The sequence below is a fragment of the Oncorhynchus tshawytscha genome, linkage group LG33 (assembly GCF_018296145.1).
Source record: "Oncorhynchus tshawytscha isolate Ot180627B linkage group LG33, Otsh_v2.0, whole genome shotgun sequence".
NCBI lineage: Eukaryota > Metazoa > Chordata > Actinopteri > Salmoniformes > Salmonidae > Oncorhynchus > Oncorhynchus tshawytscha.
In genome coordinates this window covers 10,106,788-10,128,882 of record NC_056461.1, presented here as the reverse complement: position 1 = coordinate 10,128,882, position 22,095 = coordinate 10,106,788, and the positions used below count along the sequence as shown (strand labels likewise).

The 22,095-nt window shown below is 43.8% G+C and overlaps 1 protein-coding gene across 1 annotated transcript in view; it reads left to right on the top strand.

Annotated features, from left to right (window-relative positions):
• Nucleotides 1–7,221: 7,221 nt before the first annotated feature.
• The window catches only part of LOC112230876 (disabled homolog 2-interacting protein), a 321,602-nt gene continuing 306,728 nt past the window's right edge, over nt 7,222–22,095 (top strand). The window contains exon 1 of the mRNA XM_042311572.1: nt 7,222–7,390. The gene's annotated coding sequence lies outside the window, so the exon portion shown is untranslated. The remainder of the gene's footprint in view (nt 7,391–22,095) is intronic.

The following is a 22,095-nucleotide window of genomic DNA, read 5'->3' as shown; positions in this document are numbered from 1 at the left end:
ATGGAACCCTGATCTGTGGAACCCTGATCTGAGACGGTTTACAGGGAGGAGGTGAGGGCCCTCGGAGTGTGGTGTCAGGAAATAACCTCACACTCAACGTCAACAAAACTAAGGAGATGATTGTGGGACTTCAGGAAACAGCAGAGGGAACACCCCCCCCATCCACATCGATGGAACAGTAGTGGAGAGGGTAGCAAGTTTTAAGTTCCTCGGCATACATCACAGACAAACTGAATTGGTCCACTCACACAGACAGCATCGTGAGGAAGGCGCAGCAGCGCCTCTTCAACCTCAGGAGGCTGAAGAAATCTCGGCTTGTCACCAAAAGCACTCACAAACTTCTACAGATGCACACCGAGAGCATCCTGGCGGGCTGTATCACCGCCTGGTATGGCAACTGCACCGCCCTCAACCGTAGGCTCTCCAGAGGGTAGTGAGGTCTGCACAACGCATCACCGGGGGCAAACTACCTGCCCTCCAGGACACCTACACCACCCGATGCTACAGGAAGGCCATAAAGATCATCAAGGACATCAACCACCCGAGCCACTGCCTGTTCACCCGCCTGCCATCCAGAAGGCGAGGTCAGTACAGGTGCATCAAAGCTGGGACCGAGAGAGACTGAAAAACAGCTTCTATCTCAAGGCCATCAGACTGTTAAACAGCCACCACTAACATTGAGTGGCTACTGCCAACACACTGTCAATGACACTGACTCTACTCCAGCCACTTTAATCATGGGAATTGATGGGAAATGATGTAAATGTATCGCTAGCCACTTTAAACAATGCTACCTTATATAATGTTACTTACCCTACATTGTTCATCTCATATGCATACGTTGATACTGTACTCTATATCATCGACTGCATCCTTATGTAATACATGTATCACTAGCCACTTTAACTATGCCACTTGGTTTACATACTTATCTCATATGTATATACTGTACTGACATCATCTACTGTATCTTGCCTATGCTGCTCTGTACCATCACTCATTCATATATCCTTATGTACATATTCTTTATCCCCTTACACTGTGTATGACAGTAGTTTTTTTGGAATTGTTAGTTAGATTACTTGCTCGTTATTACTGCATTGTCGGAACTAGAAGCACAAGCATTTCGCTACACTCGCATTAACATCTGCTAACCATGTGTATGTGACAAATAAAATTTGATTTGATTTGATTTGATTTTCACCGACGTGCTACCTGTCCCAGACCTGCTGTTTTCAACTCTCTAGAGACAGCAGGAGCGGTAGAGATATTTCACAATGATCGGCTATGAAAAGCCAACTGAAATTGACTCCTGAGGGGCTGACCTGTTGCACCCTTGACAACCACTGTGATTATTATTATTTGACCCTGCTGGTCATCTATGAACATTTGAACATATTGGCAATGTTCTGTTATAATCTCCACCCAGCACAGGCAGAAGAGGACTGGCCACCCCTCATAGCCTGGTTCCTCTCTAGGTTTCTTCCTTGGTTCTGGCCTTTCTAGGGAGTTTTTCCTAGCCACTGTGCTTCTACACCTGCATTGCTTGCTGTTTGGGGTTTTAGGCTGGGTTTCTGTACAGCACTTTGTGACATCAGCTGATGTAAGAAGGGCTTTATAAATACATTTGATTGGTTGATTAATGAGGCTGGGTCAAAATCACTGACATTGAAGCTAAGGAATCCTATTCTGTACTTTTCCAGACAAAACCTTCTAACACCTCAACATCACTGATAAGCTTTCACTTGTTTAACCTCTTTCCTACTGTTTTACTTCCGGCGCCGACAGAGATGGCCGCCCGTCGCGCTCCTAGGAAACTATGCAGTTTTTTGTTTTTACGTGTTATTTACACTAGTACCCCAGGTCATCTTAGGTTTCTTTACATACAGCCGAGAAGAACTACTGAATATAAGATCAGCCAACTCACCATCAGTACGACCAAGAATATGTTTTTCTGCGATGCGGATCCGGTGTTCTGCCTCACAACCAGTGTAACTGAGTGTAACCGAGTGGATCACATGCAGCGACCAAAAAAAAAACGACTCAGAAAAAGAGGGAAACGTAAGCGGTCTTCTGTCAGACTCCGGAGACGGGCACATCGTGCACCACTCCCTAGCATTCTTCTTGCCAATGTCCAGTCTCTTGACAACAAGGCTGATGAAATCCGAGCAAGGGTAGCATTCCAGAGGGACATCAGAGACTGTAACGTTCTTTGCTTCACGGAAACATGGCTAACTGGAGAGACGCAATCCGGCGGGGTGCAGCCAGCGGGTTTCCCGCGCATCGCGCCGACAGAAACAAACATCTTTCTGTGTTGGCAAGAGGGGCGGGGGCGTATGTCTTATGGCCAACGTGACATGGTGTGATGAAAGAAACATACAGGAACTCAAATCCTTCTGTTCACCTGATTTAGAATTCCTCACAATCAAATGTAGACCCATTATCTACCAAGAGAATTCTCTTCGATTATAATCACAGCCGTATATATCCCCCCCAAGCAGACACATCGATGGCTCTGAACGAACTTTATTTAACTCTCTGCAAACTGGAAACGATTTATCCGGGAGGCTGCATTCATTGTAGCTGGGGATTTTAACAAGGCCAATCTGAAAACAAGACTCCCTAAATTTTATCAGCATATCGATTGCGCAACCAGGGGTGGAAAGACCCTGGATCATTGTTACTCTAACTTCCGCGACGCATATAAGGCCCCGCCCCGCCCCCTTTCGGAAAAGCTGACCACGACTCCATTTTGTTGATCCCTGCCTACAGACAGAAACTAAAACAAGAAGCTCCCACGCTGAGGTCTGTCCAACGCTGGTCCGACTAAGCTGACTCCACACTCCAAGACTGCTTCCATCACGTGACTGGGAGATGTTTCAGGGATTGCGTCAGACAACAACATTGACGAATACGCTGATACGGTGTGCGAGTTCATTAGAACGTGCGTTGAAGATGTCGTTCCCATAGAAACGATTAAAACATTCCCTAACCAGAAACCGTGGATTGATGGCAGCATTCAGGTGTGAAACTGAAGGCACGAACCACTGCTTTTAATCAGGGCAAGGTGTCTGGTAACATGACTGAATACAAACAGTGCAGCTATTCCCTCCGCAAGGCTATCAAACAAGCTAAGCGCCAGTACAGAGACAAAGTAGAATCTCAATTCAACGGCTCAGACACAAGAGGTATGTGGCAGGGTCTACAGTCAATCACGGACTACAGGAAGAAACCCAGCCCAGTCACGGACCAGGATGTCTTGCTCCCAGGCAGACTAAATAACTTTTTTGCCCGCTTTGAGGACAATACAGTGCCACTGACACGGCCTGCAACGGAAACATGCGGCCCTCCTTCACTGCAGCCGAAGTGAGTAAGACATTTAAACGTGTAACCTCGCAAGGCTGCAGGCCCAGACGGGCATCCCCAGCCGCGCCTCAGAGCATGCGCACCAGCTGGCCGTGTGTTTACGGACATATTCAATCAATCCCTATACCAGTCTGCTGTTCCCACATGCTTCAAGAGGGCCACCATTGTTCCTGTTCCCAAGAAAGCTAAGGTAACTGAGCTAAACGACTACCGCCCCGTAGCACTCACATCCGTCATCATGAAGTGCTTTGAGAGACTAGTCAAGGACCATATCACCTCCACCCTACCTGACACCCTTGACCCACTCCAATTGCTTACCGCCCAAATAGGTCCACAGACGATGCAATCTCAACCACACTGCACACTGCCCTAACCCATCTGGACAAGAGGAATACCTATGTGAGAATGCTGCCTTATCGACTACAGCTCGGCATTCAACACCATAGTACCTCCAAGCTGCCATCAAGCTCGAGACCCTGGGTCTCGACCCCGCCCTGTGCAACTGGGTACTGACTTCCTGACGGGCCGCCCCCAGGTGGTGAGGGTAGGCAACAACATCTCCTCCCGCTGATCCTCAACACTGGGGCCCCACAAGGGTGCTTCTGAGCCCTCTCCTGTACTCCCTGTTCACCCACGACTGCGTGGCCATGCACGCTCCAACTCAATCATCAAGTTTGCGGACGACACAACAGTGGTAGGCTTGATTACCAACAACGACGAGACGGCCTACAGGGAGGAGGTGAGGGCTCCCTCGGAGTGTGGTGTCAGGAAAATAACCACACTCAACGTCAACAAAACTAAGGAGATGATTGTGACTTCAGGAAACAGCAGAGGGAACACCCTCCATCCACATCGCAACTGGGTACTGACTTCCTGACGGGCCGCCCCAGGTGGTGAGGGTAGGCAACAACATCTCCTCCCCGCTGATCCTCAACACTGGGGCCCCACAAGGGTGCGTTCTGAGCCCTCTCCTGTACTCCCTGTTCACCCACGACTGCGTGGCCATGCACGCCTCCAACTCAATCATCAAGTTTGCGGACGACACAACAGTGGTAGGCTTGATTACCAACAACGACGAGACGGCCTACAGGGAGGAGGTGAGGGCCCTCGGAGTGTGGTGTCAGGAAAATAACCTCACACTCAACGTCAACAAAACTAAGGAGATGATTGTGGACTTCAGGAAACAGCAGAGGGAACACCCCCCATCCACATCGATGGAACAGTAGTGGAGAGGGTAGCAAGTTTTAAGTTCCTCGGCATACACATCACAGACAAACTGGAATTGGTCCACTCACACAGACAGCATCGTGAGGAAGGCGCAGCAGCGCCTCTTCAACCTCAGGAGGCTGAAGAAATTCGGCTTGTCACCAAAAGCACTCACAAACTTCTACAGATGCACACCGAGAGCATCCTGGGCCTACATTACAATCAGAGAGAGCCGGCATCAGACAATGATCATATTTATAATTATATAAAATACAGTGCCTTGCAAAAGTATTCATCTCCCTTGGCGTAGTCCCTATTTTGTTGCATTACAACCTGTAATTTAAATTGATTTTTATTTGGATTTCATGTAATGGACATACACAAAATAGTCCAAATTGTTGAAATGAAAAAACAATTAGTTGTTTCTAAAAAATAACTAAAAATGGTAAATGGAAAAGTGGTGTATTCCACCCCCTTTGCTATGAAGCCCCTAAATAAGATCTGGTGCAATCAATTACCTTCAGAAGTCACATAATTAGTTAGATTGTACACAGGTGGACTTTATTTAAGTGTCACATAATCTGTCATATGATCTCAGTATATATTCACCTGTTCTGAAAGCCCCCAGAGTCTGCAACACCACTGAGCAAGGGGCACCATCAAGAAAGCGGCACCATGAAGATCAAGGAGCTCTCCAAACAGGTCAAGGATAAAGTTGTGGAGAAGTACAGATCAGGGTTGGGTTATAAAAAATATCAGAAACTTTGAACATCCCACAGAGCACCATTAAATCCATTATTAAAAAATGTAATAAATACGGGACCACAACAAACCTGCCAAGAGAGGGCCGCCCACCAAAACTCATGGACCAGGCAAGGAGGGCATTAATCAGAGAGGCAACAAAGAGACCAAAGATAACCCTAAAGGAGCTGCAAAGCTCCACAGCGGAGATTGGAGAATCTGTCCATAGGACCACTTTAAGCCGTACACTCCACAGAGCTGGGCTTTACGGAAGAATGGGCAGAAAAAAAGCCATTGCTGCTTAAAGAAAACAAAAGGCATGTGGGAGACTCCACAAACATATGGAAGAAGGTACTCTTGAGCTTTTTCGTAAAATTGAGCTTTTTAGCCATCAAGGAAAATGCTATGTCTGGCGCGAACCCAACACTTTCATCACCCTGAGAACACCATCCCCACAGTGAAGCATGATGGTGGCAGCATCATGCTGTGGGGATGTTTTTCAGAGACTGGGAAACTGGTCAGAATTGAAGGAATGATGGATGGCGCTAAATACAGGGTAATTCTTGAGGGAAACCTGTTTCAGTCTTCCAGAGAGTCTCTCCCCCAAACCCCCCAACCAATACATTTTTGGGGCTTCCTCTCGTCCCTGTTGCGCTGCCGTGCTAGCTTCTCATAATGCCACCTCTCGGCTTTCGCTGCCTCCAGCTCTGCCTTGGGGCGGCGATAATCACCAGCCTGTGCCCAGGGTCCCTTGCCATCTAATATCTCCTCCCAAGTCCAGTTCTCTAGGTATCGCTGCCTCTCGTCACCATGCTGCTTGGTCCTTTCTTGGTGGGTGATTCTGTAACGGTCGTTGGTGGAAGTGCAAAACAAACTAAACAGAAAAATAATCACCCACAACTCAAGGGTGAAAACAGGCTGCCTAAGTATGGTTCCCAATCAGGGACAACGATTGACAGCTGCCTCTGATTGAGAACCATACCAGGCCAAACACAGAAATACTAAATCATAGAAAAAAGAACAAAGACAGCCCACCCAACTCACGCCCTGACCATACTAAAACGAAGACATCACAAGGGAACTAAGAATCTCGGTATCAGAAGTAAAACTACAGCCAGACTGGGCTGCTGCTGTGCCTTTCTAGACTTTATTACTCATTTGAAAGCAATAATTAAATTATTCATTGCATCGTGGTGTTGTAGGCTAGTCTACGTAGGATAATTGTATATTCCTTAAACAAGATAAATAGGGGTGCTTGTTGAGCTGCATGTCTCATGTCTTCGCTGTTCTTTCATGAGCAGTGGTGCACCTGGCCTCTCCGCTGCCTATCAGCTTTTCCTATTTGTTCTTGTGGATTCCTATTGAAAATTGTTGCATGCATGAATGCTTTTTATGTGTGGTTTGATTGCTTGTTAGCCTATTGCAGATCTGGACAAGCGATCCACCTTCCACTATTGTCACTATGAATGGTGGATAGTGGGCAGGATAGGCGAGTAGACTATATCGACCTGTGGTATAGTAAAATATAGCACATGGAAAAGTGTAGTGCATAAGGGAAGTACCAAAACACCTTGATATAGGGGAGGAGCACGCAAGCGGATGAGGACATATGGTTGCGTGGAAGACATTACATATTAAAACCTGCAAATGAGTGAATGTAAAGCAGAGAATAAATGCACTACCCTCACCTGTGCTCAAAACAAAACACAAAGTTTGACAACAATCCCCTATTTTGGTTCCAAGGCTTGAAAATGGGAAAGCAAGCAAGAGGGCATGAGGTAGGGAAAGAATACTGTGTGTGTGTGTGAGAGAGAGAGAGAGAAAGAGAGAGTGAGAGAGAGAGAGAGAGACAGGCAGGGAGAGAGAGCACACACACTCTCACACACTCCCTCAGACCACTGCAGCTGAGTGAGTGGAGTGGAGCGAAGCAGAGGCAGAGGCAGAGTGATAGAAAGAGAGGGGGAGAAGGGAGGGGGAAATCATTCCTTGTTACTACTTGTTGCTCTTGCCTTTCCGTGCGGAGTGTTGAGGATGACATTCCCTGTGTTTTCCTGGCTGGAGTGGGAGCTCGTCTGAGGTAAGAGCCTCGCAGCTTTTTGCCATTTACTGCTGATGTTTCTCGGGGTGAGAGGGAAGGAGACAGGAGGAGATAGGAGGTAAAACGGGAGTAGTATTTCAATCCAGAGTTTGAGGGGGTTTCTGTGGGAATGCTGGCTTTGTGGAGCGGGGGAAGAGACGGAGGTGTGGAGGGAAGTGCCAGAGAGAACAGAGCTACACTCCTCTGAGTAAAGCAGAAGACAGAGAGCCCTCACTGAATGAACAGACTGGCCCCTCTGTAAGAACGGACAGAGTGAAAAAAACTGAGGGAGAAAAAGACTGGAAAGGACAAAGGGTTACATGTGTTTAACAACTCTGCTCTCTTGGTCGGACAAAACAGGAGCAGTGAAACACTTTAAAACGGACAGTGGAAATTCTAGCTCAGCTCTCGTTCTCTTTCTTGACTACTGTATGCTGTGTTTCCCCATGCTTTCCCGAGTCTCCAGTTCTCTAATTAATGTCGCTCTCTCTCTCTGGTGTGTTGTTCTGGATATCTCCAGTTCTCTAATTAACGTTGCTCTCTCTCTCTGTCTCTGGTGTGTTGTTCTGGATATCTCCAGTTCTCTAATTAACGTCGCTCTCTCTCTCTGTCTCTGTCTCTGGTGTGTTGTTCTGGATATCTCCAGTTCTCTAATTAACGTCGCTCTCTCTCGCTGGTGTGTTGTTCTGGATATCTCCAGTTCTCTAATTAACGTCGCTCTCTCTCTCTGGTGTGTTGTTCTGGATATCTCCAGTTCTCTAATTAACGTCGCTCTCTCTCTCTGGTGTGTTGTTCTGGATATCTCCAGTTCTCGAATTAATGTCGCTCTCTCTCTCTGGTGTGTTGTTCTGGATATCTCCAGTTCTCTAATTAATGTCGCTCTCTCTCTCTGGTGTGTTGTTCTGGATATCTCCAGTTCTCGAATTAATGTCGCTCTCTCTCTCTGGTGTGTTGTTCTGGATATCTCCAGTTCTCTAATTAATGTCGCTCTCTCTCGCTGGTGTGTTGTTCTGGATATCTCCAGTTCTCTAATTAATGTCGCTCTCTCTCGCTGGTGTGTTGTTCTGGATATCTCCAGTTCTCGAATTAATGTCGCTCTCTCTCGCTGGTGTGTTGTTCTGGATATCTCCAGTTCTCTAATTAACGTTGCTCTCTCTCTCTGTCTCTGGTGTGTTGTTCTGGATATCTCCAGTTCTCTAATTAACGTCGCTCTCTCTCTCTGGTGTGTTGTTCTGGATATCTCCAGTTCTCTAATTAACGTCGCTCTCTCTCTCTGGTGTGTTGTTCTGGATATCTCCAGTTCTCTAATTAATGTCGCTCTCTCTCGCTGGTGTGTTGTTCTGGATATCTCCAGTTCTCTAATTAACATCGCTCTCTCTCTCTGTCTCTGGTGTGTGTTTCTGGGTAGCTCTGCGTGGTTCAAGACGGCTCCCAGTTTATAATCTGGAGTGGGGAGTCACATTTCAACACAGTGCAGTGAGGAGGGAAGAGAGGAGAGGGTGGTAGTTAACTACTTTAGCAGTCTCATTCCCACATGTATCAAGTCTGCAGGATTACTGTCTACTGCCTGCCTACAACCAGAGGCTGTTTCCTTGACTACTGTAGATAACTCATATAATCATGCACGCTACCGTTACTACTTCATTATTATTTATCTTGCTGCCTAGTCACTTTAGCCTTGACTACATGTACATATCTGCCTCAACTACCACCGTATCCCTGCACGTTGATGTGGTACGGATGCTGACCCTATGTAACTTACAATCATGTGTGTTATATTTCCTGCTCGCTTTTATTTTTGGTCTGACCTAGTGTTGAAAGTTGGATTTTCTATTTGGCACCTTCGAAATCGAACACGGCATTGTTGAGGAAGAGCCTTTAAGTAAGCACTTGGCTGTGCGGTTTACACCTGTGGTATTCTGCTCATGTGACAAAGTAAACAACCAACTCATTTTAGCATGCAGCACTAACTTATTGTAGGCACTTTGCTCATCATCATGTCTCTCTTTACAACTGTTAAAACGGTACGTTACAACACCTCGACCCCAAAAAAACGAGACCATCAACCCAACCAGCGTGAACGGACTGCAATCTCCGTAATGACAGCATTTCTGATTGACATAAATATCATTTTGGTGTTTAGCATGTCATTCACAGCAAATGCAAGCACTCTTGTGACTTTCACAGCTTTTGAGATTTCGCATAAGTAGCCTATTTACATCAAAAGTCATTCAAGGTTTTATATCATGTGTTGTATACCATTTGAGGACTTATCAAGCCTTTATACTGTATCACGCGGCATGGATTTTAGCCGCCCTAGTCTAGTTGTCATGGTGATATATTCTGCCCATTTGGATCCTTGTCTAGTGTACTCCAGTTATTGTTGTGATACCGTATGTTCTCCTCGACCCCCGTCTCAGGGTCAGTGCTGGCCAGGGCCGGGCGGTTAGTTGTTATTGTTGTCCTATTAATAGTGAGGGCTGGGCCGGCAGGCAGGCAGCTGAGAGGGGAGAAGCCCGGGAAGGGAAGGAAGTGGCCTTGGAGCGGCCAGCCAGCCGGAGAAGAGGGGTTACTAGGACCACCGAGCGGGAATTATGGAATTACAGAACCGCGTTCCCGAGGCGATGGGAATCAGTGAAGTGAATGGGACCGTCGCGGAACATCTGATATAGATCCGGCGTTACTCTTAGTGAGGTGGAACTGAACGCTATACGGAACACAGAGACTGGGGAGACATGGGCTGATACACTCTATCCTCTGGAGAAATACTCAGCATGGCTGCAACCTGGACGGAGCAACAGCAGAGGAATTGGACTCAAATCGTCTTAACTTCCACAACAGATTTCTATTAGCTGCTGTTTACCCAGGTGCCACATCAAAGCCAATCAAGCTTTACTTGAAGTGCATTTAAAGGATCTCAATAATCACTTTTGCTCTTTAAAATCGAAACAGTCAAAGAAAATATGAATAAAGACTGCTCATCGCTGTCACAGATGTAGCATACTACTCTCAGCAACCTGTCTGTCCTTGCTTTTGTTACATAGCGAAAGCGACAGATAATGTATGGTTGGTTGAGTAGTCTGATAATCTGCTTCAGTGTTTGTCTAAGGAGATGGGATGTAGCCACATAGCTCTCCTATCTCTTCCTTCCCTTTCATTCCACTTTCCATTCATCCCCCTCTTCTCTCGCTCCCTCATCCCCCTCTTGATAGGTTCCTAAGGAATGTCAGATGAACTACCTGTTGCCGGAGGATAGTTGAATCTACAATCTGGTGTTTGAACTTGTCTGGTAACCCTTGTTTTATGGTCTGTCTTACCTCCATGCCAGTAGACCATTACGACTTACCATTGGTCAACCTTATCGACATCATGTAATGGATTTACACGTCAGATGTTTTATTGTATATAGCATACATAGATCTTACAGTATGTAGAGTAGTGAATCAAGAGGCCTTTTTCGACTTCCTCCTTCCTTTCCCAGACTTCATTGCTGTGTTGATTGCGTGGTCTGTGACTTGGCGTGTATGTGTAGAGACATGTCAGGTGTGCTGCAGCCAGCTGCGCCATTGTGAAACGGTGTGTCTCTTGCAGTTCACTCTTGTTCCACGCTTTGTCTTGAACATACTTGTTCAGGACATTGTGTGATGACGCATGAGAAATTACAGATTCGAATTCTATTTAAATATGGATAGAGTTTATTATCCATGAGACAAAACATGTTAACTTTTCCGTGGAGGATCAGTGAGGATATAGAAAGCTATTGTGGGGATGTGGTTAGAATGTTGATATAATAGTGTTGGTTATGAAGGTACACACATTTGTGCTGATGTCCAGTGGAAAGTCACAACCTATGGCTGTTCACACTCAAAAATGTGGTTTCCTCAAGGGTTCTTTGGGAAGGGTGACGATTCTATGTGGAACCATAATGACTCAAAGAACCCTCTGAGCCCTTCAATGGTTCTTTACAGTTCAGAAAAGGGTTCTTTGCTCTTTTAGTGATCATTAAAATGTAGGGAAGGTGGCTCATTTTAATATTTGGGGGCGGGGGGGTGGTTGCACACAGCCCTTTTTGTTTAACCTTGAATGAGAGCGTCAATCCAGTTTATTTAACCTCTTGAGCTTACTTGAGACGCAGACGTCTCACCTAGAGCTCTAGAAATGCACATGCGCGACGCTATATGCTAATGGTATTAGTTAAAACGCAAACGTTCATTAAAATACACATGTTTGGTATTAAAATAAAGCTACAGTCATTGTGAATCTAGCCACCGTGTCAGATTTTTAAAATGCTTTTCGGCGAAAGCATGAGAAGCTATTATCTGATAGCATGCAACACCCCAAAAGACCCGTAGGGGATGTAAACAAAAGAATTAGCATAGTCGGCGCTACACAAACCGCACAATAAAATATAAAACATTAATTACCTTTGACCATCTTCTTTCTTTGCACACCTTGATGTCCCATAATCAATACTGGGTCTTTTTTGGATTAAATCGGTCCATATATAGCCTAGATATCGATCTATGAAGACTGTGTGGAAAACGGAAAAAAGAGCGTTTCATAACGTAACGTCATTTTTTAAAAGTTAAAAATTCGACGATAAACTTTTACAAAACACTTCGAAATACCTTTCTAATGCAACTTTAGGTATAACTACACGTTAATAAGCTATAAAAATCATCAGGAGGCGATGTAAATTCGATAGCCTGCCGTGTGGAAAAATGTCCGGAGAAGAAAAGGCAGACAATGCCTCGGGTCGGTGGTCGGAGAGAATCGGTTCCCTTTGGGCGGATCTACCAAGAATCAATTCAGATTCAAATGAGGAGACTCTATAGATCCTGTGGTAGCTGTAGGTACTGCAAGCTTGGCCTCATATATTACGGTTCACCTTTAACAATTCATGGGAGTGGCGCATGGATACTTTTTTCCATCTCCAGTGATCAGATTTTCCTGCGCTTTTCGATGAAACAGACGTTCTGTTATAGTCACAGCCGTGATTTAAACAGTTTTGGAAACGTCTGAGTGTTTTCTATCCACACATACTAATCATATGCATATACTATATTCCTGGCCTGAGTAGCAGGACGCCAAAATGTTGCGCGATTTTTAACAGAATTTCCGAAAAAGTAGGGGGGAAGCTTAAGAGGTTTTAATGTGTGGTGTTACGCTGTTACCTATTATATATGATCATGGCCAGGAATGGTGTCTTGTGAAAGACTCATTTATGGTCTTGTGTCAATTGAAAATGGTTGACTAACCCAGTCAGTGGCGCTCTCCTCAGGTAGCTCACCTGATTCTTTTGACAATACAATATGGCTGACCTGAATAAAACAATCTGTATGGTTCCTCAACAGGATCTACCAAGAGTGTTTCAGATTGGGAAAGGTTCTTTATTTGAACCATTCTGCATAAAGGTTCTATAAAGAACCATAAAAAAGGGTTGCAACCATAGCGGAACCTGTTTTTGGTGCTATATAGAGCCTTAGGAAAGGGTTCTTTATAGCACTGTACAGGTTCCTCGTAGAACCTTCAAAAAAGGGTTCTATATATAGCACCAAAAAGGGTGGCGCTATGGTTACAAGCCAAAGAACCCCTGTCTGGCATTATTTAGAACCATTATTTTTTAGTGTGTTTGGTGGACATTAAAAGCTCAGAGTTTTATAGACAGGCTTCCATTTGGGCTGTGTGAATGGGGGCCCTCCCTCTCCCACTCTGCCCTTTGACCTGGCCCCCTCAACAAAAGGTGTAATTGCTGCTGGTCGTAAACCACCGTGGAACAGAAAGAGAGAGGAGAGTGATATACTGTATGTCAAAATCAAATCAAATTTGTAGCAGATGTTATTGTGGGTGTAACAAAATGCATGTGTTCCTAGCTCCAACAGTGCAGTAGTATCTAACAATTTACAACAATACACACAAATCTAAAAGTAGAAGAATGGAATTAAGAAATATATAAACGTTAGATTGAGCAATGTTGGAGTAGCATTGACTAAAATACAGTAGAATAGAATACAGTAAATACATATGAGATTAATAAAGCAGTATGTAAACATTATTCAAGTGACTAGTGTTCCATTATTAAAGTGGCCAGTGATTCCAAGTCTATGTATATAGGGCAGCATTCTCTAAGGTAAAGGGTTGTGCAACCGGGTGGAAGCCGGCTAGTGATGGCTATTTAACAGTCTGATGGCCTTGAGATAGAAGTTGTTTTTCAGTATCTTGGTTCCAGCTTTGATGCACCTGTACTGACCTTGCCTTCTGGATGGCCTTCCTGTGTTGTAGGTTTCCTGGAGGGCAGGTAGTTTGCCCCTGGTGATGCCACCCTCTGGAGGGCCCTGTGGTTGCGGGCAGTGCAGTTGCCGTATCACGCAGTAATACAGCCCAACAGGATGCTTGTGCATCTGTAAAGGTTTGTGAGGGTTTTAGGGGCCAAGACAAATGTATTAATCGAGTTTGAAGAGGCGCTATTGCTCCTACTTCACCACACTGTCTGGTTGTGTGGACCATTTCAGTTTGTCAGTGATGTGTATGCTGAGGAACTTGAAGCTTTCCACCTTCTCCACTGCAATACCGTCGATCTTGATAGTTGTGAGCTCCATCTGCTGTTTCCTGAAGTCCAAGATCAGCTCCTTGGTTTTGTTGATGTTGAGTGAGATGTTATTTTTCTGGCACCACTCTCCCAGGGCCCTCACCTCCTCCCTGTAGACTGTCTCGTCAATGTTGGTAATCAGGCCTACTACTGTTGTGTCATCTGCAAACTTGATGATGAGTTGGAGGCGTGCTGGCTACGCAGTCATGGGTGAACAGGTAGTACAGGAGGGAGCTGAGCATGCACCCTTGTGGGGCCCCTGTGTTGAGGATCAGTGAAGTGGAGGTGTTGTTTCCTACCTTCATCACCTGGGGAGGCCCGTCAGGAAGTCCAGGACGCAGTTGCACAGGGTGGGGTTCAGACCCAGGGCCCAAAGCTTAATGATGAGCTTGGAGGGTACTGTGGTGTTGAATGCGTAGCTATATGAACAGTCAATGAACAGTGGTTGTCTGTAGACCCTCCCATACACATCCTGTCTGAGCCGTTTGAATTATGACTCCACTTTGTCTCTCCACTTTGTCTCTGTACTTACGGAGGGAATAACTACACTGTTTGTTTCGGCCATATTCCCAGTCACCTTGCCGTGGTTAAATGCGGTGGTTCGTTTTCGGGTTTTGCGCAAATGCTGCCATCTATCCACGGTTTCTGGTTTTGGTAGATTTTTAAAAACGTGTATGATAATTCTACAGCAGTCCCTGCAGCATACACTCAAACCGGTTTGATTAGAATGCTAATTTAGAATGTCCTGTTTCGATTGACGCAACAGTCAGCATTTTTGAGCTAGCCAAAAAGAAACATTTTGCACAAACACAGTCCTTATAAAGTTATATCCTGAATGTGACCGGTTTATTTTTGGACGCAGCTTTCAGACATTCACATAAGTAGGGACAGCATAACACAATCATCCAAACCAGAAAATGTGGGCTACATTAGTCCTAGCATTAACTGAGGAAAGATTGATGTAACATGTGGTCATATTTAGAAAATTCTCGGCTGTTAGAAACCACAATATGAATTAGCTAATAGCAATTATTATTTATAAATCATCACATCACGGGTTTGCTCTCCATTGATTAAAATAATTGGGTAAAACACTTTCTAGAAGTCTAAAGTAATCCGACGATGGGTAGTTTGTGCACGCCGCCATGTATGTTTTTTCATGTCAACCAAAGATAATAAGAGGAGACAAGAGGAGTTTGGTCTGTTTGCAGTATGCATGTTGAAGGGGTTTCTGTCATCTACAATCATTCACTTCCAGAAGTTTACCCTTCACCTCATTATAACATCTTTGTTCTGACTTATTTACCTGACACCCAGACTGCATTGTATAATGTCAATTAACATGGCGTCACACATAGCTGGCAAATAGCTTAGCATTAGCTCATTATAATCAGTACAACCTTCAAAAAAGTATTTTACACACATCATAGGTGTCCATTACAATCTATGCAATAATCGGAATGCATTATTTGTCACCAGTACTTTAAAACATGTGAATAAAACTGTAAATACTTTATGCTCCATACATACATACATACATACATACATACATACATACATACATACATACATACATACATACATACATACATACATACATACATACATACATACATACATACATACATACATACATACATACATACATATGCTACAGTAGAAATGACAACATGATATACAGAAAATAAGACATTTACTTTGATAGGAATGCACACATGTCCAAAGTCATTATTTGTAAGGAAAACAACAAGGAAGGCAATGTGAGCTCTAGCCAGAAAATGTGCCAATTCGTGCAAGACTGAGCAAATGTCCGCATACTTCACCTGCGGAAACATTGTTGAAGTGATTGGACTCTCCTCGAAGAGAGAAGTTTGTCTGACTCAGTAAAGCCTCAAACATAAATTGTCCGCAACACTGAAATGGGCAACTTCTATGTTTATTGATGAGGAGGCAGAACACACTTCTATTCAAACTGTTGTTAGAAAACAAAACTTGCTAGAAAATAATTTTGAAACATAGCCTATAGATAATTAGCAGGCAGGCAGCAAGTGTTAACTGTACTGTTGCGTAACAATCACATTTTGGAACGGCATGTGCATTCTGACATCACGTGCATAAAACAACTCACGCTGGGGCGACCGTGAGAGATATTTGGAACTCATGTGTGAAAATGTTATTGATATTCACAGTGGGTTCATCGCCTATACACTTCCTGATGAACTCAGTCACCGTATCTGTGTATTCGTCGATGTTATACTCGGAGGCTACCCGGAACATATCCCAGTCTGCGTGATCAAAACAATCTTGAAGCATGGATTCCGATTGGTCAGACTAGTGTTGAAAATACCTTAGCATGGGCACTTCCTGTTTGAGTTTCTGCCTATAGGAAGGGGTGAGCGAAATGGATTTGTGATCAGATTTGCCATAGGGAGGGCAGGGGAGAGCCTTGTAGGCATTTTGAAAAGTCGAGTATCTGTGGTCCAATGTTTTGCTTTGCTAAAATCCCTAGCTACAATAAATGCTGCCTCAGGATATGTGGTTTCCAGTTTGCATAAAGTTCAGTGTAGTTCATTGAGGGCCATCATGGTGTTGGCTTGAGGGTGAATATACACGGCTGTGACTATAACCAAAGATAATTCTCCTGGGAGGTAATACGATCTGCATTTGATTGTGAGGTATTCTTGGTCGGGTGAACAAAAGGACTTTTGTTTTTTTATCACAGTCACACCATGAGTAGTTAATCATGAAACATACACCCCCACATTTCTTCTTCCCGGTATTCCTGTCTGTGCGATGTATGGTGTCTGCTATAGAGAAGAGTGTGTATTTGTGTGTGTGCGCATGGCATTTCTTTGTGTATCTGTGTGTGTGTGAAAGGGTGCATTATGCAATGTTTGTGTGTGTCGGGTTCTAAGATTGTGACTGAGTGTGTGTTTTGCGAGTGTGCATATGTGTGTTTACACAAGAAGTTTGATAGTCTGCGCACCTCAATAAAATAATAAATTAGCTATTTCATACCCTTCTGCCCCATTTGAAAGAAGCAGCCTTAATGAACACTGTATCAACAGACTCATTGTCTTTCTTTTTTTAACTCTAAGGCCATGAACTCCTGAGCTGTGTGAAGTGGCATATGTTATGGCTACTGTATGTCTGGTCTTGTGAGTGTATATTGGTTTAGTGTGTGTATTGGTCTAGTGTATTGGTCTAGTAGTGTGCATGCTGCCTCTAGGGAAAATGTTAGTTTTTTATTGATTGTGTTTACAGATGTAGGATCTTAATTTGATCACCCTGTCGCAGGAGAACTTTCCTGCAATGCAGGAAATTTAAAACGTGTAGTGTATTTGAGGTTTAAAAAGGCTTCTAAAATTTGTAATTTCCACTTACGAATTTTAGACTTGATTTTCACATATTAGTAATATGTCAATATATCATATTCAAAAATGTCCATTAATTAAAAAACACATAATAATTAAAATTTCCTGATGCTGCAGGATTATTTTCTTGCTGTCGCAAACTGGCTCAGATTAAGATCCTATGTCTGTAAGTGTTATGGTGTGGGGTGCTACCACAGTCTTCAGATCTATCAGTCTTCAGGTTTCAGGCAAGCAAGTGCTGTAGTTGTGTGTGGGTTTGAAACAGTAGAAGCTGGGTGTCTACGTTTGCTGGGCCTGGGCAGTGTGTGTGTGTGTGTGTGTGTGTGTGTGTGTGTGTGTGTGTGTGTGTGTGTGTGTGTGTGTGTGTGTGTGTGTGTGTGTGTGTGTGTGTGTGTGTGTGTGTGTGTGTGTGTGTGAGAGAGTGGTGTGCATGTGCGCATGCATGCAGGTGTGTGTGTGTGAGAGAGAGTGGTGTGCATGTGCGCATGCATGCAGGTGCGTGTGTTTGCGCGTGTGTGTGGATGGTAAGGAATGCACCGGTGTTGTTGTGCCAGATGCATCATGCTGTGTTTGACATTTGTTTGGCTCTTTGACCTTGCCTCACTGTGGCTCTCTCACACACACACCCTTCTTCTGTGCCAGTGCCAATCTTAGATTGTTCTGGACTGAGTTCCTAGGTGGAAAAACAGGAAAAGGCCAATGGAGACACACGAGCACAGACAAAGAGACAGACAGACGTCAAACAATATCAGACACACACACAGTTTTAGATTTACACAAACACATTTAATACATACAGAAAATCTAAATTGGACCAGATAGGGGTTGTTTGGCTTGTATCCAGACCAGATAAGGGTTCTTTTGCTTGTAACCAGACCAGACCCCTTCGCTTTTTCCAGATGTTATGTTACAGACTTATTCTGAAATGGATTGAATAGTTTTTTTTCTACCCACAATACCCCATAATGACAAAGCAAAAACAGGTTTTTATAAATTTTTGCAAACGTATAAAAATTATAATAACGAAATATTGCATTTACATAAGTATTCAGACCTTTTACTCTGCGCTTTGTTAAAACACCTTTGGCAGTGATTACAACCTTGGGTGTTCTTGGGTATGATGCTACAAGCTTGGCAAACCTGTATTTGGGGAGTTTCTCCCATTCTTCTCTTCAGATCCTCTCAAGCTCTGTCAGGTTTCAAAATCAAATCAAATTGTTTTTGTCACATGCGCCGAATACAACAGGTGTAGACCTAACCGTGAAGTGCTTTACTTACAAGCCCTTAACCAACAATGCAGTTCAAGAAATAGAGTTAAGAAAATATTTACAAAATAAACTATGGGAAAAAAATAATAAATTACATAACAATAACGAGGCTATATACAGGGGGTATTGGTGTGTTCCGGTTGGATGGGGACTATCGTTGCACAGCAATTTTCAGATCTCTCCAGAGATTTTCGATGGGGTTCAAGTCCAAGCTCTAGCTGGGCCACTCAAGGACATTCCGTCGTTGTCCTCTTGGAAGGTGAACCTTCACCCCAGTCTGAGGTCCTGAGCAGGTTTTCAACAAGGATCTGCCTGCACTTTGCTCCATTCACCTTTCCCTCGATTATGACTAGTCTCCCAGTCCCTGCCACTAAAATACACCCCCACAGCATGATGCTGCCACCACCATGCATCCTCGTAGAGATGGTACAAGGTTTCCTCCAGACGTGATGCTTTGCATTCAGGTCAAAGAGTTCAATCTTGGCTTCATCAGACCAGAGAATCACGTTTTTCATGGTCTGCGAGTCCTTTAGGTGCCTTTTGGCAAACTCCAAATGGGCTGTCATGTGCCTTTTACTAAGGAGTGACTTACGTCTGGCCACTCTACCATAAAGGTCTGATTGGTGCAGTTCTGCAGAGATGGTTGTCCTTCTGGAAGGATCTCCCATCTCCACAGAGGTACTCTGGAGCTCTGTCAGAGTGACCATCAGTTTCTTGGTCACCTCTTGGCCCTTCTCACCCCGATTGCTCAGTTTGGCTGGGTGGCCAGCTCTAGGAAGAGTCTTGTTGGTTCCAAACTTCTTCCATTTAAGAATGATGGAGGCCACTGTGTTCTTGGAGACCTTCAATGCTGCAGACATTTGTAGGTAGCCTTCTCAGATCTCTGCCTCAACACAATCCTGTCTCTGAGCTCTACGGACAATTCCATTGACCTCAGAGCTTGGTTTTTCTCTGGCATGCACTGTCAACTGTGGGACCTGACATAGTGCCTTTCTAAATCATGTCCAACCAATTGAATTTACCACAGATGGACTCCAATCAAGTTGTAGAAACATCTCAAGGATGATCAATGGAAACAGGATGCAATGGAGCTCAAGTTCAAGTCTCATAGCAAAGGGTCTGAATACTTATGCAAATAAGAATTTGTATTTTTTAATCATTTGAAAAAAATCCTAAAAACCTTTTTTTTGCTTTGTCATTATGGGGTATTGTGTGTAGATTGAGGGGGGGGATGATTTAATCAATTTTAGAATAAGGCTGTAACGTATCAAAATGTGGAAAAAGTGAAGGGGTCTGAATACTTTCCGAATGCGCTGTAGAACAATTGTTAAAGGTTCAATAAAGAACCATGCTCATAAGGTTCTAAATGGAACCTGTCCAGTGCTATAAAGAACCCTTTCCTACGGTTCTATGAAGAACATGAAAACAGGTTCTATATAGCACCAAAAAAAGGGTTCCACTATGGTTACAACCCTTTTTAGAGCTATATAGAACCTTTTTTTATGGTTCTTTATAGAATCTTTATGGAGAATGGTTCCATAAGGTATGTAGATCCTTTTGAAGAACCACATGTTTTTTTATTCAGGTCAGCCATTTTATATTGTTCAAATTCCGGAGGTGTTATTATTGTGTTAATTGACAAGTTGAATCAAGTGAATTACCTCTGGAACAGCTGGGAGTCCCCGAGGAGAGAATTGAGAACCACTGAGTGATTTAGTCAACCACTTACAGACTGTCAGCTTCAATTTGAGGTATTTAAGTTATTTTCATCCCAATCGGGTGAACTGTTTAGAAATAGCAGCACTTTTTGTACATAGTCCCCCCATTGTAGGGGAGTAAAAGTATTGAGACAAATTCAGTTATATGTGTATTCAAGTATTAAAAAGTGAAGTGGTTGGTCCCATATTCATACGCAACGACTACATTATCAAGCTTGTGACTCTGCAAATTTCTTGATGAATTTGCTGTTTGTTTTGGTTGTGTTTCAGATTACTTTGTGCCCAATAAAAATGAATTGTACATAATGTATTGTCATTCTTTTTGTCACTTTTATTGTAATTAAGATTAGAATATGTTTCTAAACTCTTCTACATTAATGTGGATGCTACCATGATTACAGATAATCCTGAATAATGATGAGTGGGAAAGTCACAGATGCATAAATATCATATATATATATTATATATATCTGTATAATATGTAAGGCACAAGACGAAACATTACATAAACTGGAATGACACTCATTCGCGGTTGCACAAAATAGCTGTGTGCAAACCACACTCCAAAATATTCGAATAAGTCACTCCCCTCCATTTTAGTTATCGCTAAAAGAGAAAATCATTTTTTTCTGAACTATAAAAAAAAAACAATGAAGAGCTTAATGGGTTCCACATAGAACCATCACCCTTTCCCGAATATTATTTTTCAGTGTGTACTCGCTGTCCTTGTTTCACCTTAGGGAGACTTATGATAAACGGTAGTGGTGAAAAGATTGAACCAGATCCTGTACCGGTGTTGAAGTGAATCACAGGTCATAGGTCACAGGGAAGAGAGGACTTCCTGAAACTAACCGTAAACTAACCGGGTGAATTCTCCTTTCATAGCTTTGCAAACATGGCATGGCCCACTAGTTTCTAATAGTCTGACACACACGTAGACACAAACACACAGACACAGGGGGGGAAAGAGCTGTTAGGAAGAGAGCTGTTGGCAGGAATAACTGTCCCTGATGTCAAGCAGAACTAGTTGTGTGGCTGTAGATAGTCTCTGTAAAAGGGAGGTTAGGGGGCGGAGGCCATGTGCAGGAAATATGGGCTGTTTTTACCACCCTGATTCTCAAACAGGGCTGTGTGCACTTGTGAGTGAGTGTTTGAAATAGGGGTCGTTTTATTTACAACCCTGCCTCCCACACAGGGCTGTGTTTTTGTGTGTGACTGAAATAGGGGTTGTTTTTTACGACCCTGTCTCTCACACGGCAGTGTGAATGTGTGTGTGTGTGTGTGTGTGTGTGTGTGTGTGTGTGTGTGTGTGTTTGCGTGTGTTTGCGTGTGGCTATTAAGGACAGGAGATTTAGAGTCGAACACACAGAAGGGGAGTTGTTATTTTCGACAGGGCAGTCTAGACACACTGTGGTCGTGTGTGTATTCTTAGGAGTACACAGGAATACACACACACTGCCCGGTACCCTCAGATTTTTTTTATCTAACCTTTATTTAACTAAGCAAGTCAGTTAAGAACAAATTCTTGTTTACAGTGATGGCCCAGGAACAGTGGGTTAACTGCCTTGTTCAGGGGCAGAACGACAGATTTTTACCTCGTCCACTCTGGGATTCGAACAGTGCAGTCAGTAATGTCTGAAATGACAGTGTATAAGATACACTGACAATGGGACATTGTAACTAACAAGCACAAGCATTGGGACTTAGGTTGGTTTCCTTGGCAACATTTGGAATGTCCAGGTGTCAGGGATGTTGG